General features: G+C 42.2%; 1 long non-coding RNA gene across 1 annotated transcript in view; it reads right to left on the bottom strand.

Annotated features, from left to right (window-relative positions):
- Nucleotides 1-14,724, bottom strand: part of LOC107323607 (uncharacterized) — a 227,618-nt gene extending 212,894 nt beyond the window's left edge. The window contains exon 1 of the long non-coding RNA XR_014932347.1: nt 14,614-14,724. This is a non-coding gene — a long non-coding RNA (uncharacterized LOC107323607). The remainder of the gene's footprint in view (nt 1-14,613) is intronic.
- Between the last annotated feature and the right edge of the window lie 1,261 nt (nt 14,725-15,985).

The following is a 15,985-nucleotide window of genomic DNA, read 5'->3' as shown; positions in this document are numbered from 1 at the left end:
CATAAATGTGATCAATAGCAATAATAACGTTGTAAGACAGATTCTTCTTTTCCCCATAAGCCCAGCCTCGCTGTTGGTGGTAGCTCTACTTTGGTTTTTTTCCTTACATTTTCACTGTTTCTTGAGTGAAATTCATACAGTAAAAACATGCTGCCCCCCTGCTCCTGCTGGCTGCACTGTTGCTGATACAAGCCATGATGCCATTGGTCCTCTTGGCCATCTGGGTGCACTGCTGGCTCATGCTCAGCAATGTTTGCCCTGTGCATGGCTCTACATTACAATATATATGGCCTGAAAGTGTCACCTCCCAGAGTCCTGTACAAACCAAGACTCTTCACACCATCAGACCAAGCAGGCAGACCAAAAACTCCCCGAAAAAAGAACAACTTTATCTATGAGCATTCTTGCATGGTGAATAAGCAGGTAAGCAAAGCCATTGTCATTACAGCACACAGAACTGGACAAACCTACTGCAGGGAGCCTGCTTTAGAGGGGGGATGGATTTGATGATCACCACAGGTCCCTTCCAATCTCTACAATTATGTAATTCTATGCTTCCTTCTGCTAGAGGAAGTCTAAACAGACAGGCAGTTATGTGAAAAAGTCAACAATTAGCCAGCAAAATCCTTTCCAACTCTGAAACAAACAGCATAATTGAATCTGAACCTGTATGACTAATTAAGTTAACCAACACAGTTATTGCTGTACCTCAGGCACTGTGAAGTTCCAAATGAAGTATTGCAGACACCAGCAATAATGTATTTGTTAAATAAGCTTAATACAAGGTGGAGGCTGGAGGAGAAATACACACGTCCTGGGGCATTACTCCATCATTTCCTTAGAGATCAAATATAAACTGATGGTTTGAGGAACTGGAAGCAGTGAAACATTGCTGCCAACCTGCAGATGCCCATCCTGCATGCACCTTTAGCATTGATTAATTCAGCCAACCCTTAGATAAAGCTGATCCACAAGATTGGAGGCCTGAGCAAGTTCTGCCACAGGGAGAAAACACAATGATGCATCCACACTGATATCTCTATTATAAAATCTGTCATGTTTCAGAAGCTTTTGGGAGCTTTTCAGTATCTAAAGGGAAACTACAGAAAAGAAGGGGACAGGCTCTTTGCAAGGACTGTGTGGACACAACAAGCACAAATGATTACTGTCTTAACAAGGGGAGATTTAGGTTGGACATAAGGAAAAAGCCTTTTGCAGTGAGAGTGGTGAGGCACTGGAACAGGCTCAGAGATGTGATGGAAGCTCCATCCCTGGAGATTTTCAAGGCCAGGCTGGACCAGGCTCTGGGCAACCTGACTGAGCTGTGGATGCCCATGTTCACTGCAGGGGAGTTGGACTAAATGGCCTGCAGAGGTTCCTTCCAACTCTAAGGATTAGATTATTCTGTTCTACAGTTCTATTCTAACTTACAGGCATTAAATTCTATTTGAAGCTGTGGATCTCAATAAACCCTTAAGATCTGAAGAAGAGACTGAATTACTACAGGGGGAAAAAAAAAGTGACAAAAGAAATCCCACATTTAAAGCAAACAAACAAAACACAGAGTAAAGCAAATACGGTTTTATGGCAGAAGCAAAAGCGGAGCAGTGACAGCATGATGGATGAGGTAAAAAAAGCCACGCAGAGATCACTTAGATAACAGGAAAATTCTGAGCGCTGGGCACCACCAGAACGTGATGCTAATTTAAGGCAGAGCACAACCTTGCAGAATGCAGGCTGACGGCAGCGGCTCCAGTGACAGCTCTGCGGACTGCGGCTGTCATTGTCCTGACACCATGAAATATAGGAACAGCAGAGCATCTTGATCTATGGTGGAGCTGTGAGGTGCTGCCTGGCTGAAATTAGACCCCGACGAGAAAAAAAAGAAGTTATGAGGATCACCTGGACAAAGTCAGCTGTGGGTGGCTCATACACTAAACTATGTAGCACAGTCATCTTTTCTGCCGGACCTTACTCATGTTCAGGACGTTATTCCCAATCTCTTCTCAGTTTCCTAAAGCCATTTTAACTATGCCCCATTCCTAGGCAGAAGAGAGCCTGCAATTTTCTCCTCATCTATGTCTGGACAGTAATAACTCCATTCCAGACTGCTCATTTTAATAGCAAACACCATTACTGTCCAAGCAATCTCTGCACTCCATGGGAAGCGGTCAGTAAGCGCTCTCCTGTGCCACATCCAAGCTCTATCTTTGTCTATGGGCACTCATGCTTCCCAGTTCACCAGGGCAGAACATGTTTGCATCGTGTCATGGTGTGATGCCTGCAGGAGCTGTGGGGTTTGCTGGGAGCCCCTGAGCTGCGTAGTGATCAGATCTGTCCACATCTCATCCTTGTGACCAGTCAAAGTCAAGCACAAAGCTTTTGTAAGGAAGGGAAAGAGATGCTAAGAGAAAAGCAATTAAAAGCATCATTTAAAAACACAGCTGTGTGGGTACTTGCGTCCTTCTTGATGGCATGAGAAGCACAATCAGAGCACTCCAGATTCTGTCTACGTGTCCTTTCCAAAGAATCAGAGCATTCTCCAGTCATTCCTACCAAAGTTTTTATCTCAATGAACATGCAAATACTCCTAAAGGGCAGAAAGTAAAAGGGATCCAGGAAAGCTGCAAATGTGAGAACTAAGATGTTGGTCTCACGTGGCTTAGAAAGAAAACTGCCTGGAGGAGCAATTACTCACAGGTGCACAAAACAGAAATCAAAACGAGCATGAATCAAGAGTGGCAGAAAACAGGGAGATGAACAATAAACAACTGCGGGTAGATTCCATTTGTCATCTCCTCATCCCTGTAAGGGAGAGTGACGGATGGACACGGTAACATCTCTATCACCTGTGTGTCACATCCTGAGTATCAAGGAATCCAACAGTGGCACCGTTTGCATCAAGACGAATGCTAAGAGCTGTTTGATGGGAAAGGGATGGGGTTATCTGTAGAAATAAAAATCATCTGCCTAAAGAACAACCAGGACAGTTACACCTCTGACATCACAATCTAAATCAACTTATAATTGCTCATTCTCTTTCTCTCCTTTCTACCTTTTGCTCTAAAGGTATTTTGCTGGGTATGATATTGCTGTAAAAGGAACACATCGTTTTCAGCGCACAGAGAAATTGTGAAGATGAAGGAAAAAGACTATTTTTTTTTCTCTATGGAAAGAAGAAGAATTACAGATACGTGAGCAAATGTACAGAATAATCTGCAAGCTATAATTTAGGAGAGAGCTACAGATTTCACACTTGTCATTTAGAAGGGGAGACAATTACAGAGCATAGGAGCCCTGGTGCTGTGGGAGTGCCTCTCTAACTGCAAATTTATGCTTGTTTTACATGTATTAAAATGTATATGAAAAATGAAAACTCCTGAGGATTTGTTGATGCAACAAACACTTTGATGGCATTTAAGAAAACAGGCTATTTACCTCAAAATATTTACATTACAACGCATTGGGTTGCCATCTACTTTTCTTCTTGCAAATGTCCTCCAAGCTCCCAGAGAAAAAAATGGAGTTTCTCTAAGATGTGAGTGCTCTTAATAAAAGAAATCCTGCTGTGTGATGGGAAGGCCACAAATATCTGTCATCCTTATGCTTAAGAAATGGTGAGCAAACCTTGTTCTACCCACTGATGGTGAGACCCTGACACACCTTCCTGGAGATGCACTATCCCAGGTAAGAAGATTGGGAATGAGGCTATTGAAGCCAAAGCAGTGATGGATTACACCCCTCCAGTGAATTATAAGGGAAATCAATATTATATCAAACACTTGGGTTTGAGGTTGGTAGCAATTTGTGATCACACTTTCTAATTAGGAGATGCTAACAGGATCGGGCAAAGTATAGCAAGTTGTTGGTTTTAGTATGTACACTGCTGAGAGAAGCCTTAATTAATCAGCAAGAAGATGAAAGATAGCAAAGGACACACAAAGTGTCCATGCAATATCTTTAATGTACCATGCCTGGCTATCAACACTGGAACACAGAGCAAAGTGACCCCAAATCAAGGGAGAAGAGTTATTAAGGTGTTATATATAGAAGTGTGAGTATGTGAGAGTGTTTGCTCTTGGTACCAAGTTCCAGCCACTAAGGCAGATTTCATGGGAACAAAAATGAACCTCCCAGCTGTAAAACTGGGGATTTATAAAAGTGACTCTAAAAATCTCGTAAATTCAGCTGATCTAATTTTCTTTGATGAAACTGAATGCCAGAATCACGTCCTTGTCACAGAAATCAAAGAAGTCTTCATCTTTAATCTAGGTGCTGCTCTACACCATCTCTTCCACAGCGGTGCAATTCAGCCAGCTGCCATTGAAGGACTACACTCCATTCGCACCAACCCAATGAAATAAATTATATTTCATTTTCAGCATTCAAACGAGTCCCTGCACTAAAAGCTATTCTGAGGTTGCTTGAAAAGTCTCCGCCTGAAGGAAAAGTACAGTGAAAAAAGAGCCTAAATTTTCATCTTGTGTTGTGCACTTTAAAACAGGAAAAAAAGGGTTTTTTTAAAAACAGATTAAATTATGGCCACTAACCGGTAATCAGACAAAACTGGATTATAATAACTAGTTAAAAAGCCTGGGCTATAGATAATTCAGTTAGGTTACATAAATACTCATCAGTTATAGTCTAGCCAGAAAAATATAGTTGATTACATTGACAGCAAAACTGATACGACTCATCCAGATACACATTTTACAGCTCCTATAGCACAACAAGAAAATCCTAACCGATGTGCCCTTGAATGAATGAATGCCATCTCTGTGCCCGTAAGCTGAAATCCTCCTTGACAGAGTCCTCATAGTAGCTGTCAAGGAGTAGAAGTATGCTGACGAATTATCCTCTGCTCACAGTTCAGACCACAGAAACACATCATGTGGGTCACCACGCATCCTCAGGGCTTTCCCAGTTGCTGTGGTCAGTATTCTGCCATCTGTCACCAGCCAAAGTCTCTCCTTCAGTACAGCTCTTTGGGCATGTTGTCATATATCAGCTGTCAGTAGATCATACCCCAGTGGCTCTTCCTGCTCTTGCACCAGGATTCCTACAGCACCCTGTAAAGTGGTGCTGGTGAGTTTGGGTCGGCCTCTGCTCCAAAGGGCTGAGAAGTGATGAACTTAAGTTTCACCAAAGGAGGTTCAGGCTGGATATTTGGAACAATTTCTTTTCCAGAAGAGAAGATCAAGCAGCGAACAGGATGGACCCATGAAGGTTTCTCATAGGCAGAGCATCTCATCTCCTCTCCTGAGAAACACCAACATGTGTCTCTCACAACAGGGGTTTAATTTAATTTCTTTCCGTAGTGCTCATCTTCGGATGGAAATACATAGATTAATTTCCTGTGTTCATGACAGAGCTGTGATAACCACATGGGAGCACATACTGAAGTGGCAGAAAAACTCTAAGCCTGGTAAAATGCTCTGAACGGAGCCATCTCCATGGCAGAATAACCTCAGCCTTCCTCCCCCTCCATAACGGCATAAAAATGCAATTGTGTATTGCTTCCTCTGCGAAGGTGATGGGCCGAGGAGACTGAAGGGGATATAAACTCCCCATATTCTCAGCATGAACCAATTATTGGGAGATAAAAAGAAAAATCTGCAGGTGATGCGCCCACATATCATCTGTATAATAGAAATAACAGCAGCACTGCTCTGCTCGGCTTACTGCTGAAAGGACGAACACGCTGGAAACCTCAGGAGGACAAACATCCTTCTTCATTCCTTCCTAAACTTTACTTCTGAGACATGAACTGCAAAGACACCGTCCTCAAATCTTCATTTTGTCATCAGTCTCTCACCTCTCCCAGGTGTCTCTGTATATGCAGATACAGGGGGAGGTAACAGAGGCTGCTTATTTTTGCACTCAATTCGATCAATTTGTTTTGGAAAGACAGTTTTTAATCATTCTCAACTTGAGAGCTGGCAATGCAACATTTCAGGCTGGTTTCATGGCAGATTTATAAGGGAGTTACCGACAAGATCTTAACTATAGAATCATTAATGTATTGCTACAGTAACCCCAGAAACATTCAGTGATTTTTATTGGAACATACATATTTCTTCAAGACAGTTCATGACATCTTATCAGATTTGCTTCTGTAAAGAAAGTTTTCCTATTACAACTAAGCCATTTTACTGTTGCTGTGGTAACTACAGCACCAGTTACAAAAGGTAACCGCAGAACAAATGCAATCGCTATGTAAAACTCATAGCCAAGTTTTCTTCATTATCTGGGAAAGGAGGGAGAGGAGCTAGAAATAGATACGTATTAAAATTCAATAGCAAACTGCAGTTGGGGATCTGAAATTTGAGGTCAACCCTTTAACTCTGTATCCTTCCCAACCTGATGTCTTACCCTTGGTTGGCACTGGGACGATGTGACCAGATGCTGCTGGTGCTCCTGCCATCACCACCTCCCTCCCAACACTCAGAAACCCCAAATTCCTTTCAACCCAAGAATTCTGCAGTCACAAACATCAGAGTAACGACGTGTCTGAGCTGGATGGGTTTGGTGCTACTTTACTCTCAAGGCAGCGCATGGTGCTGCACATATAATCCTGGCATCCTCAGAGCAGAGGTTCATTTGATCACCTTCAGAGCAGCCAATGCTCAGCTTCCAGATGTGTCAAATCAAATGGAATATCAAGGAAGCACAGCACTCACATGAATTCACCCTAAATCCAGCATGAATTTGGACTCTATGCAAGAGCAAAAGTTTTGTTCCATTCTCTCCCAGAATACAACAGCAGTCTAGCACATCGCCTATTACAGGTGGATAATATGTTTAAAAACTGTGGGTTTTTTTTGCTCTACAACAGTAATTTTCACAATTCTCAGGTCAGAATCCTGCAAGTCTGGCAGTTTCATAAGGACGCCTGTTCTCGCTTTGCAAAATTGATGCTGTTTCATTACGTTTGAGGAAGGAAAGCTGTTGAACAGCAGCATCCTCCGGAACCGACGTCATCTCCTTTAATCAAGGAAAATAACAGTCATAAATCAATTGGTGTTTTAACTTCTTCAGCAACGATGGTTACAGTCAGTGTGTGCTATTCCATGGCCCTTGTTGCATCTCATACGCAAATGATTCTGTCTTAGAGCATACAACAATAAATGCTGCATACAGAGCTACTGGATTGCTTCCACTTCCTTGCACTGAGCTGTTGCACGCAGCCATACACCAATATCTGCACAGCAAAGCCCTCAGGGCAAGTAGCATCATCTGCAAAACAGCCTCAGTGGAAACAAGCACGGGGTTACAAGTGGAGTTAGAAGAGCCAATAACCATGGACAACACTTCAGAAATAGGATTTTCTGGCAAAGAGACTCCAAATGCCATTTCTGGAGAGATGGAACGCTGGGAAGATAACTTCAAGTTGTTTGAAATCTCTTCTCCATTCTCTCGACAGCTTCATTTCAGACAAGTCCACAGGTCTGTCTGTTACTTTCTCATTTACAAAACAGGTTGCCTGGCAATCCAGAGAAAATCTGCTCCTATCGGCCCTTTGAGACCAAGGTGTTGCCCCAGCAATTACGGGGGCTCTGAATTATCTTTTAGAAAGATACGGCTCTTCCCAGCCCCTGAAATGTTGTCATTTTCCATTCAGTTCTGCAAGGCCTCCCTGGAAGGGTTTGCCTACATGTACAGTAATGACACAAGATAATTGCACAGCCACTGAAATAATGCATGAGTCTCTGGGAATGAGACCTCAGAAAGGTCACAGGCTCCCTCATTATCTTTCTGCTTTCTTTTGTTTCTCTACTCTGCCCTTTTTCATCCTGAGAAAATGCTTCTGAATGCTAATGGTACAGTGCTTGGCATCCTCTTCACCAGCCGTGTCAGCATAATTAATTAGGATGGTAGAACAAACACCATTTCACACAGGTCAGGTAAACCCATCCTGACACCAGAGGAAGAGCAGACACAGGAGGATGATGCACAGTACCTCACCACGCTGCCAGGACTCAGGAAACAATAGAAGAAAAGAAATTTCAGCTAGAAATCATGGGATGAAATGGAAAGAAATGCAGCCTGCCCATCAATGGAGACTTATTATAGCAGAGAGTCACCTGGGAAGGATGCTGGAAACCAGACAGAGCTTTGAGGCTCTCCACACACAGAGTCAGACCCTGCCTTCAGGCACAACGTGAGCACAGAACAATTCAGGAAAGCATTTATGGCTCATTTTCCCTTTTCCTTCTGTCTTGCTGACTGGCAGCAAGATTGGCACCAAAGTGTTTCCTACAGCTCTGAACACTCCGATCCCTTCCCATTGCCCACAGACCTTTTCCAGGGACTTGGTTAACTACAACAGAGGCATTCATTTCATTCTATTTATCCTTTCACATACACACACTTGTGTTGCAAAAGGTCATTACAGAAATAACGCAGCCTTTAAAGCCATGGGGAGTATTTCTGCATCTTCAGTGAACAGATTGTTCTTCTCATACACAACCTCACGTACACGCTACCCCCAAGGAACAGAAGCAAAATACTGTTGCTGCTCACAAGATGTTAGTCATGCTGAGACATCACGATTCCTTCTCATTTAACACAGGTGCCTATGAGAGCTGCCACATCCGTATTTTGGGCTCAGAAATCAAAGGAAACATCCCATATGTCAGCATTCCTCCTTGCAGTCAGAGAGTGCCCAGGTAGGAGGTTTCAAAGTAATACTCTGGCGGAAAAATCCTGCCAATGCCTTTAGCTCATCCTTAATGTATGGTTGGCATGGATGAACTTTAATTAGAGCAGATCTCTGGGACATCGTGCCTTGCTTGACGTGAGTGTCACACAGGAAACCACTGGGACCAAGAGCAAGACAGCTAATGAGGAAACCTCTCCCTGGTTCATCCCAGCTTGGGAAGTTGCTCACACTTGAGCCCTACCAACATAAAATGCTTTGATTCGACCAGCCTTAAGGCAGTAAACTGATTCAGGTGGGGGGCTATAAGCAACACTCATTTTTCCCCTTCTCCCTTGGTATGAGATGATGTTTGGGGGAGGAATGTTAATTTCTGCATCTCTCATCTGACTGATCAAATCTAATACTTTTAAATAGAAACTGTAAACTGAGCAACTCCAAATGTCAAAACGCTGCAGAGTGGTATTAATATATTGATTCCTATGTCCTCTGACACACAAAGAACACGATCTCATTGACTGCGTGGGGAAGTACTCCATTTCTGATTACTTTAAATGTCAGAATGGTCAAATTGCTACATCCAGTATCACAGCAAGGAAGGACGTGTGGCCAGACTGTGCCCCTCCTATGCATCAGAAATGGATGCTATGCATGCAGGGGAGGGCACCACTGATTTCTGATACCATACAGTTGAGTGCAAGCCTCTGCAACATGAATGCCTGAAGAAACAGCCCCGAATTTTGCAGTCATTTGTTCAATCTCTCTCACCCCTTAACAAAAGGATCTGAGTAAACCTTTAGGGAAATAAACTGAGACTGACGCAGAAAATGGACAAACTCCTGGTGTAAATAAACTGCAGGAACTAATGGGACCACCTAGAAGAAAGAGGTACTCCTCACAGATAGGCAGAAATGTCAGCAAGGATGAGGGGAAAGCATTCAGACAGAGCAATGAAGACCAATGGCACAGAGATACCCCACAGCAAAACCCATCTTCTTCAACCAACAGGTGATTCAGGTTCCACTGCCCAATCTAACTATTCATACACTGATTTTCAGTACCCAGAAAAGAAATTAATTCAATGAGCAGGGCCGCATTCAGCTCTGAATGCAGCTTATAGGCTTCCCTTCAATGTCCTGTGGGATGCTGTAGGGCGTCTTACAGAGGACTTACAGAGCACTCATGTAGTGCACAGATTCAACATAGGGCTGCATCACACTGTGGGGATGGGAGATATTTCCTTCTGCAGTTATCTTCCCTGTCATTTTTAATGCTTTTCTTGTAGAGGTCCACATCTCTACTACAGCTTCTCAGCCAGATCCATGGGAATTCATTTCTTCTCCTCAAAAAAATGCTTTTCACTTTCGAACAGAAATAGGTTTGTCAACTGGATGGATCTGATAGTTAGATGAATGTGTTTTATCAACGGAATGGATTAGGCTGTTTGCATTTTGTCACTGCAATCTCAATCCATCCTGCCAATAAAGCATATTTCATCAAAGCTTTAGGCCACCATGCTAACAGAATGTGTTTTGTCAACAGCCTAAATCCATCCTGTCAACAAAATCCATTCCAAAGGAAAATAACTCAATCTCTTCTGTCAACATCAGGAGCAAAAACTTGGCTGTTAGTATATGGAAAGCGGAAACAAACTCCATGGTTAACCATCAATATTTTCAGGTCAAAACAGGAAAAATACAAAAGTATCCATCAGCTTAGCACATGTAAATGAAAACAACTGGGAAAATTAAACTAAACTTAAGCATTTCCTGCTGTGATTGGGATGTGAACATGCTACAGAAGTGTCCAGTCTGAAGCCTGAGGCTTCTGCCACCCAGACTTCAAAGCCTGATCCTAGAAGTGATGGTTAATGAATACATATTAATTAAGAAAATTCAAAGGCTCTGTATGCAAATTACCAAAGTTCATTGAAGACAGAGAGCCAGAAAGCCAATTTCTCTTGCTGACAGAAAGCTACAGTGGCAGAAACATAAATAACGCTGTCATGGAGGCTCCATCCTGTCCCTTGTGCTTTAATTAGAGCTTGCAAATTAATTGGACTGATCCAGCCATTACGGTCGGTCATGCTACTTCTTATCTGTACCTCTACTGTTGATTTCTACAGTCACTTTAAGGCACAGCGTAGATTTTTTAAGCAAGAATAACATCAGGTCAATGCCAAGAGCCTTTCCTAGGAAGATTAGAATGGTCTCAAAGCAAGATTGCATATACCAGAAGTCTGATAGCTCCACTTGTAAAAGAGGCCTTATCTGCTCATCAGTGCTCTCAAAAGGACACTGAATATTCACAGTAGCTTCCATTCTAAGCCCTCCCTTCAGAAAAGGCAGCCCATGAACTATCACAGCCAGGCATCCAAAATCAACAACCCCATTTAAGATGTTTGTTCCTCTCTAAAATTAGCCACTGTGGAATTGTAAACCTTCAACCTCATAAGGCAAAAGAACTTAATAAAATGGCACTCCATTAAACACTCACATGACTTTATTTTGTTGCTTTTATGCTGTAATCCTTGCAAGTGGTATCATTAGGACAGCCTTAGGTAGGGGAAGGTGAGAGAAGAGATGCAAGACTAATATCTGAAGCAAATAAAGCCTAACAAACCGAGTTTTCTCCAATAACTAAGTAGAACATGTAAATACATAAACCTGGGGCCATTACAACACAAGCTTCATTTGTTACCTCAGCCTATGCTGAATCTTAATATAAACACGAATAAGAAAAAACCCTCATGTGTTGTGAAGAGATCTGAGAGTACTCAGCACTCCATTAAAAATTCATCCCGAGCAACAGGACGTCACATACATCACTCCCTGCTAAGGAAAGCCTTGCATCATTACATTAATTCAATTCCTCCAGTTGCTCACTTCAGCATTTCACCACTTGAAGTGAAATTCCTGCTATTTTACAATTGGTTCCAGCCTCTTATTAAAAGAAGCCTTACCTTCCTCCAGATGGTCTGTGCTAATTATCAGCCTTATGCGTTGCATTATCTTAGTCTGTATTGTGAAGCAAAAGGATTCGTTTTAATCACACAAAACAGTAATAAAATCATCTCCATGGGGAATTCCACAATGTGGTGGGGTTTTTTTTTCACCTACAGAATAGTCTTAAGTGTTTAATGATTTATTGATAGAGTTGCTTTGGCTTTATAAGCTTTTTAATTCTCTTTATTATGCATACTGCCTTCCAGACCCTTGATTACACCACTCGCCTTAATCATTTACAACTTGACATCATCTTAGCAGGCTCTCATCAAGCTCTGTTTCATAACATTCGGCAAATAAATATAAACAACAGCAGTAGGCATTTATTTTTCCTATTAAAAGAGATTCTTGTATTGTGACCTCTGGCAATGGGATGATGCACCCTCATCATTAACAGGACGGAGTCCTTTAGAACGGATATCATCTACTAATTACCACTGCAGAAATTCATACTACTGCAGAAATACTCTCCTCCTCCCATGAGGATAAATGCCCAATTCTCATCTGGTTCTTACAAGTATTAATCCATTGACAGCTCTGCAGCACAACTTCTACCCCTCTCATTGTATTCCTCTATGCACAGATTCACTCATCACCTGCAACTGGAGAACTTGGGATACTCAGAGCAAACAGTATAAGGCACATCATTGCTGATCTGGCAACTAGGAACACAAAGATTATTTGGTGCAGAAACAACACAACACGAACCAAAAGGAGGAATCAAAACGTGGTTTGCAGTAGTAATGCAGATCACACTAATGAGCTGTTGCTGTCACAGTTCAGCATCAGGGCCAGCAAAAATCATTGGGAGAAAATATTTGTATGTGCGTCCATAGACACGCAGACACACATATATGTGTGTATTACCATTGAACCATAAAATATTCCAAGTTGGAAGGATCATCGAGAGCAGCTCGTGTCTCCGCTATGCTCATATTCATCATCATCACAGATGAAACAGTTTATTTTACTTCTAACAGCTTACTTCTGGCTCATACTCACTGCCTGTGCATTTCCAGAGCAGGATTCCTGTATTTGCATTTTTATTAAAACCTTATCAAGCCTAATGCCTCCATTTGTCATGGTACAATTATATAAAACTAGAGATTAGGCAGTCTTACACATCCTGCCTTTTAGGTGCTTTATCATGTCCTTGTAGTGATGGCATTCATCAAGTCAAACCCAATGGCCCCCTCGTCCACTATATGCACTGGTGGCTGCTCTGCCTGTCACCTCTGTGATTAGGGATCTTCCCTAACTCCTTTTCCTAGCTCAGCTTTCTAGCTCTGAAAAGTTACCCTCCAGGTGAGCAAATGCTGTTGCATCCCCACCAGAATCTGCTGATGTTGCTTTGAAGCAAACAGTGACTAAAAGCAAAAACACCCCTCACTTGGCACAAAACATTGCAAGCAGCAAAGCCAGTTTGTAGCAGCACAGAGGAAAAGAGGCTTAGCAGCCCAAGCATTGCATTTCCAGCACTGTAAAAGCTGGTCAAATAATGGAAAAATGTATGCAAGTATCAAGTCATTTGATGATATATGGGGAGGATTAAGCTCTGTTGAATAAGTTATCCTCTGCAGAATGTATTTTAGCCTTACCATCCTGCCCGACAAAGAATGGGCAGATTAGGTGGCTAAATTTTGCACGAGGTTATGTTTCCTAGGGCTGTAAACCACCCCCTCAACACACGACATTAAGGAAAAAATAGGTTTGGTTTTTTTAACTTGAAATTTGCCTTTTGGAATTTTCGCTCCCCATCCTTAAAAATTCATCCCCACAAAAGAGCCCAATAAAATTAATCTGCACAAAGTCCCAAACTGGATTTATTAAACCACATTACAGTGACTACATGTTCCTTTCAGTATTTTTCATGTATGCGGTATGATAAAATGACCCGAGGCTACTCTGAATCTGGGTGAGAATTAACACTGGGGTTTAATTAAAGGCTCAGAATTTCTGTGACTTCACCAAAAAAGTTCTTAGAAGAGTTTAAAAACCTGCCTGTACCGTGGCAGCCATAGGGTGAAATGCAGATTATTCCAGCTCCTGTTCCAGGATGGAATATTTTCACACCAGAGTCTTTGTTATGCCAAAGACCCTCACAATAAATGATCTGCAGACATCTCACTCGAGTCCCCTGGCTGGAAGTGAATACCAATCCCATTACTTAGATTTCCCATAAAGGGAGAAAAGCCATTTCTCTTGCCTTCCTGTCTGCCTTCTCCTCCCAAATCAAATAAATTTTAGATATTTAAATGAATTAAAAGGTAATAAATCCTCACCTGAGAAATGGTAGGAGTGCATAGCAAACACTGCGCTTAAATAATTTACAACAATGACCTGCTGTGATATTATGCCTTCTGAAGTTCAGGTATTTATTAGAGTCCCTTTCTTTGTGCTTTGGTTCTTTCATGAATACCATTACATCAGCAGAGGTGTCCCATGCTGCAGTAATGGTCTGCTGGCTTAGTGCACCTCTAACAGCTCCTCACATTCCTTTCTGATGGCTGAGGCACCTTGGAATAAGAGCAATGACGTGGTCCATAAAGTGTGTAAGGCCCAAGAAAGTACAAAGAATGGGACATTTCTGATGTGCAGGGCAATGAATCTCCTCAAAATCCGTACCAAAAGCTCAACCAAAGACTCAAAGTCACTCTGCCTCCAATAGAACTACACTGATGACGACTCTGATCCAAAGCAAAGATCCAAAGCATCAAGATCAGTATCCTCTTCATATATCTCCGGACACAAATCAACACACTGAGAACTTGTCTCTGGTGCAGCATCCATTAATGGAATTAGTTAAAGTTATACAGGCACACTTGAAAATGTTCACACTTCTTTCCACACTCTACATGGATTTCTGCCACTATAAACCAGCTGTTTATACCCTGACCAAATTCCACATAGCAAATGCCCAAGAAGAAAACAATTGATTTAATTGATTACCTTGTTATTCACACATCAGCCAGACAGACGAGTGCTTGAACTGGATCAGCAGGCCATGGCAGAACATGAGTGGAAAGCAGAAGGCATCTACTGCTGCCAGCATCCCCATGCCTACAAAAAGAGAGGACTGAGAGTCAACATTTTAGCCATGCATGTGCTTTTTGGTACAACTTCTGACACAATAAATGCCAAAAGATTGGATATTCTAGGCCTGTTATCAAATAAGAAATGAAGTCTTCCTGAGTGGAATGCCTTTTTTTGGGTCCATGCAAACTGTATTTTGGGTCTATGATGCTCGTTGGGTGTTTCACACCAAACCGCTTCCCAACTCCCTCAGCTCAGATCCCTCACATTGCTGAGAATCCCAAACAAGGCATTTCATACCCATTTTATAATAAATGCCCACTGACAGATATTGAGCCCACACTGGTGGGTAACTTAATCAACAGTCAGTTTCCAGCAGTCTGTATAGCAAATTATAGCTGGCATTTAATAGAACTGGAAAGCAGAAATAGCGTTAGCACACCAGTTGGTATTTTAAACCACATAATGAATTCAGTGCTACCCAGTTACACATCAATTAATAGCACTAAACATCTTTAATGTATTAACAAAAAAGTCATTCAGGCATTAAAATTTGGATTAATTAAAGCAACGATGAGGTTATAACTGCCTGATGTCTTAGAATTCACCTGATCTTATCAGCCACTGCAAAAGGACCTTTAGCCAACAGACATCAGCCTCATGAAATTCAAACTCCAGAGAAAATTAAAGACATGGACTTGCAAATATTGCCACGGAGCACCTGACTTGGGGTCAGCACAGGGCCCCAAAACAGCCCCAAAGCAGCAGGATGAACAAAAGAGCCATTCCAGAAGCTGTGTTATTATTATCTGAGGTGATCTGAACCTTCAGCAGATCCACGCACAGATGGAAATCAAGTCAACTGCTCCATTAAAAATCCCACCGGTGGCTGTGTGTATTTACCCAGCGGTTTGTGGCTGGCTGGGTTGTGCAGTTAACTGGGAAGAAAGCAAACAGGAGCAATAGAGCTGTGTCTGCAACGGCACCTGCTGACCTGCAAATATTGAGGCAAAGAAGGGGAAGAATAATAGGTTGGACTCACCCTGACATGAGCTTTTAGCACAGAGGTTCCTGCAGGATGATTACGGCCCATTTGAAGCTGTATTTTTTTGCACCGATGGTTGCACGGGGATTTACAAGACTTGAAGGTAACGCAGGAAAGCTGCCTTCAGTCCAGGACTAGCAAATCGCACTGATGAATTTAATATCATTTTCCTGCATTTGCACGATTAGTTTGGGGCCCAGGCTAAATCAATCAACCTTTATACACGAAGGTCATCTCCATCTC

This window comes from Coturnix japonica, chromosome 10, assembly GCF_054131305.1.
Source record: "Coturnix japonica strain WE chromosome 10, WE-NBRP24, whole genome shotgun sequence".
Classification (NCBI taxonomy): Eukaryota; Metazoa; Chordata; class Aves; order Galliformes; family Phasianidae; genus Coturnix; species Coturnix japonica.
Note: the sequence above shows the minus strand (reverse complement) of the source record. Positions and strands in the feature narration are given on the sequence as shown.